This window comes from Carex rostrata, chromosome 10 (genome assembly GCF_964058835.1).
Source record: "Carex rostrata chromosome 10, lpCarRost1.2, whole genome shotgun sequence".
NCBI classification, from domain to species: Eukaryota; Viridiplantae; Streptophyta; class Magnoliopsida; order Poales; family Cyperaceae; genus Carex; species Carex rostrata.
The window spans coordinates 11,267,647-11,272,523 of NC_135927.1; the positions used below are offsets into that span (position 1 = coordinate 11,267,647).

General features: G+C 31.0%; 1 long non-coding RNA gene across 1 annotated transcript; it reads right to left on the minus strand.

Annotated features, from left to right (window-relative positions):
* Positions 1–3,931: 3,931 nt before the first annotated feature.
* On the minus strand, positions 3,932–4,611 carry LOC144560116 (uncharacterized). Its single transcript, XR_013513329.1, has 2 exons — positions 4,484–4,611; positions 3,932–4,073 (listed from the first exon to the last, which is right to left on the minus strand). It is a non-coding gene; the product is annotated as an uncharacterized LOC144560116 (long non-coding RNA).
* Between the last annotated feature and the right edge of the window lie 266 nt (positions 4,612–4,877).

Here is a 4,877-nt window from a genome sequence, read left to right on the forward strand (position 1 = left end):
GCGTTTTTCTCTTCATGCAGCGAAATTCTATACAATAAAGAAAGATTGGTACTGTTATTGCGCTGTATGAAGTAAAACCTGATCTTTTTGTCGCCGACATTCTAGAAGGTTGGGGGACGCGAGCGGGTACTTTATTTGGGGTACAATTATCAGCTTCCGTTAAAGTTTTCAAGACTAAATCTTTATTATTCTCTCAACAAAAATTAAATATAACAAAATGAGTCTTAATGTTTTCTTTATTCTCTTTATTTTCTGCTTTTAATGTAGACTTGACAGTATAATTGATGTCTTTCATGAATGGAATCTAGGAACTAGGAACATGACCTCTACATTTATGTTTAAAAAAAATAACAAAATGAGGACAACAGTGCCAATGAATAACTGTTTAAACAATTAATCGTAATTGTGAAAAATATAATATTCTTAAAAAAAAATCTTCCGAAAAATCACTTCAAATAAATATTTTTGTTTCAGTTCACATATTTGAGTGAGAATTTAGAATCTGATTTTTTTTTTTAATATTGACAGATAATTAGAATATAAATTAGTAGTAGTAATAATATGACAGTAGTAATGATAACATAATAATAATGATTGTGATGATTAGAAAAATAGAGTTACAACAATAACAACAACAACAATAATAAAATAATAATAAATCTAAACACTCCTTAAAAAGTGAAGATTCTAAAATATACAATAAATTTTAAAAATATATATTAATATGCATATATATTGAATTATTCAAATCGGCATAAAAATTCCAAAATCAAAATTTCAACTTATAGCACCAACTGATTAATGCTATACTGCTATACATAATTAACATAATATACTAATTATAGAAAAAATATTTTCGGGTTGGAAAATTGGTGCCGCATATTAAATATGTTTGAAATACAAAAAATGGAAGAAACCTGCTCAATTGAGATCCTTATCTGGAGAATTTTTCATTTATAGAAATTATTAAAAAATAATAGAAAAAAAATAAAAAGAGTACATTAATGGTTAGCAAGGTTCTAAATAACGATTATAGCACTATGGTTTTTAAGGTCCGAAAAAGCTATAGCGCAATCATAGATAGCTATTTAGAATCATTATTAAAAAAAAGCGGTTAGTATAGCGTTCTAGCCTTTGAGAGTCCGAAAATGCTATAACACAACTATTACATAGCTATAGCTAGCTATTTAAAACCCTGATTGTTAGACATGTAGAGAAATTAGAGTTATTGTTTCTGATCCAAAACAATTTTGGATCGGAGTAAGAGATACCGATTCGAAATACAATTATTTTTCTCCTTAGTTTTTCTTTTTTCTTCGTGTGGGCTCCGCATGCTACGCAATGTATAAAATATACAATTATATGGAATGAAATCTGCTCATTTTCTTGATAAAAGGAGGGCCCTCCTATTCTCCAATCCGAACCGTTTAAAATCGATCAAACGGCTTCAATTACATCTGATTTATTTGTGATTTAAGATTCATGTCATGTTAAAAAGAAATTGAAGCAATTTGATCGATGTTGAACGGTTCGGATTGGAGAATAGGAGGGTCTCTCCTTTTCTCAAGAAAAAGAGCAGATTGGCTTCCCAATTATATTAGCTCAGAGGATTTGGATTCGGATCCACGTGGAGAAGTATAGAAAAAAAAGATTTCATTGAAGTGGGGTCCACAGTCAAAATTGAGGAGATGAAGAAAATTTTGATGGAGTTCACATTACAAATAAGAAATTTGGATCGGTATCGCTGACTTCGATCCAAAGTTTTGGATGAAACAATGTCTCCGTTTTTTCCGCATGTCTAACAATTGATGTATTTTTTTTTTTATTTCTCTTTATTATTTTTTAATAATTCCTACAAATAAAAAATTCTCCCTTATCTGGAAGACATTAATACTAATATTGGCCCAACGTCCAACGACCATTGTTTTCAACGACATTACAAATATATGTGAGCCTTCGCAATTAATGCGTAATTTAAATTCTCCAACGACCATTGTTTTCATACTAGTTAAGTGCCCACGCGTTGCAGTGGGAAGTGACAATATTACATTCTCCTCACTTTCAGATTTAACATGGGCTAGATTCATGAAAATATTATAATAAGAAATTAAATATAAAACACATTAATAACTTCTCTTGAATTAGTAACACGAACAATTCTTATGAGAAAAAGGATCCACATAAAAGAGGTATTTATTGAAAAATATATCTAATAAAAAATATTTAGAAATAATACTGTAAGAAAATACCACTGATTGTTAGTTCTCAATTTTTTATTCACATCTTTTTTGCAAAATATAAAGGAAAAACAATGAGTTTCGAGCACCACTTTTAAAAAATAATGAAAAGCATGAAAGTGATGGTATTATGCGATAATATGGTAATATATATTGAGTGTTCCAAAAGAAACTCAAATACTTAAGGGGCCTTAATGCCAACAAAGAATGTAATTAGGGCTGCTAATGATTAAGATTCGGATCAAACTTGGCTCGACTCAATAAGAGAAATAAAATGATTCAGTTCTAACTCAGCTCGCTTTTGAAAGAAAAAAGCTCGGCTCATATAAACACTTGGCTCGACTCGGCTCGGCTCGCGAACTCGCGAGCTGGCTCACGAGCCAGCTCATATTTCAAATAAATTAATGTGTAGTTTGTATGCCTAGAGAGCAGTTAATCTAATCTCTCTTTAATTTACATATCCTTTTCTGAAATGATGTGATATATTTCCAAGCAACCTAAAATTCATTCCTATCACTTTATATACATATGACTGGTTAGATTGGACATTACACATTTATTTCTTCATGTATGTATAGATCTTCATTAATTCAAGCACCGGTCAACTTATCATGTAATTTCGACACATGCAGAAGTGTATAGAGAGAGAATGTTCACACAAATATAATATATATTAATTTGTTTGATAGACATATTACAAAAATTGTTCAAATCGTAAGCATGTATATTCACCTAGATCGATGCAACAAAAACTTTCCAAATTTTTTCAATTTTTTTCAAATTAATTTCAATTTTTTTCAAATTTGGAATTTTTTTGAATTTTTTTTTCAAATTTCAAAATTTTCAAATAAATTTCATATTATTTCAAATTTCTTCAAATTAATTTCAATTTTTTTCAAATTTTATATTTTTTTTAAAATTTTTTCAAATTTGAATTTTTTTTTTAATTTTAATTTTTTTCAAATTTCAAATTTTAGGTTGCTTGCAAATAATATCAAATCATTTCAGAAAAGGATATGTAAATTAAAGAGAGATTAAACTGGACTGGTCAAAATGGATTCGTTGATTCAAGTGGCAGGTGTCACAAATGGATTCGTTGGAATTGAAGTGGCTCGGATATGAACCAGCATACAAACTACACATTATTTTATTTGAGATATAAACTGGCTCACGAGCCGGCTCGCAAGTTCGCGAGCTAAGTCGAGTCGAGTCTTTTTTTTTGAAAAGCGAGCCGAGTCGAGTTTGGGCTTTATTCAGTTTCGAGTCCGATTCGTTATGAAATATTGAGTTGCTCAACTCATTGATTCGCGAACCGGCTCGACTCATTAGCAGCCCTAAATGTAATTAAAAATATAAAAACTGATCATTTGGATTGGTTTTCAAAATGACAGCATAAGCTCTCTCTTCTTCAGCCCATGCTCCTTTTGCTTTCATGAGCATTCCTTCTAATATTTCTAAAATAACAAATATATAGAAAAACGTAACTGTGCTACATACATAGATGATGACTTGTAAATTGAATTAGCATGGTCATGATATAGGAAAATGTGAACTTCTTTTTAAGAATCTTGATACAATCCTACGGAGAATGCAAACTTATCTATTAGTCAATAATAAGAGAATGCATTGCCGTGAAAATTAAAAATTAATTGCATAATTATCTATTAGTCAATAATAAGAGCAAACCAAATGTAATTATTAAAAGAAGGCAGGAAATTAATTAGGGAAAAATATATAAAATAGAAAGACTTACAAGCCAGTCTTATCTCCTTGAAATCCATCAGGATTCAACTCTTTTACTGCAACTTGGGTTGATTTAAAACCCGGTCTCACTGTCTCATCAATTACACCCAAAATGATTGCAAAATAACAAATCTCACTAAGATCTCCGACTGATTTAAAAGGAAAAGATACATCTAGCACAAACAGGAAGCATGAATGGACATAGTTTATGTTTGCAAATTATGTATCAAAGCATGACAAAATAACATATTCACACCCTTAGTGCACCTAGAAGTGCCAAAATATCCCTCTTTTCTTCCTCAGTTATACAGAGGTAAACAGAAGATGAGGTAATTACAACATTTTTCGAAATAAAAAGATCCAGTGGGGGCACTTTGGGGAAGTTAAATTTGGTCGAAAACCAACTTTCCTTCTTCGATGACAACTTTTGTACACAATTCCAAAAATTACACAAATAAAATATCAAATATTACAATTACTCAGAAAATTAAATGCAACAGGACTTGAGAGTTGAGACCTTTGTAGACAATTCCAAAACCACCCTCGCCTAGAAACTGGTCAGGCCTGAAGTTCATTGTAGCTGCACATAACTCACTGTAAGTGAAGATGTTGACACTCCCGTACCCAGCAATCCGGTGCAAGTTCTCGACATCCTTAGGTGAAGCAAGCGCACTTGCAACAGCCCCTGTTGCTGTTGCCGATTTTGACTTGCTCTTTTTCATAGAATCTCCTTTGATTGAAAATATTATTTATGTCATCAAAGATTTGTATAGATAATATGGTACTTAATTAGAATGGTTGGTGGTTATATACAGTATACTATTACTGGGTCTGTACTTGTAGCACCAGGCAGGTAGTTACTGGTACCAGGTCTAACTATTATTATATGATTTCAAA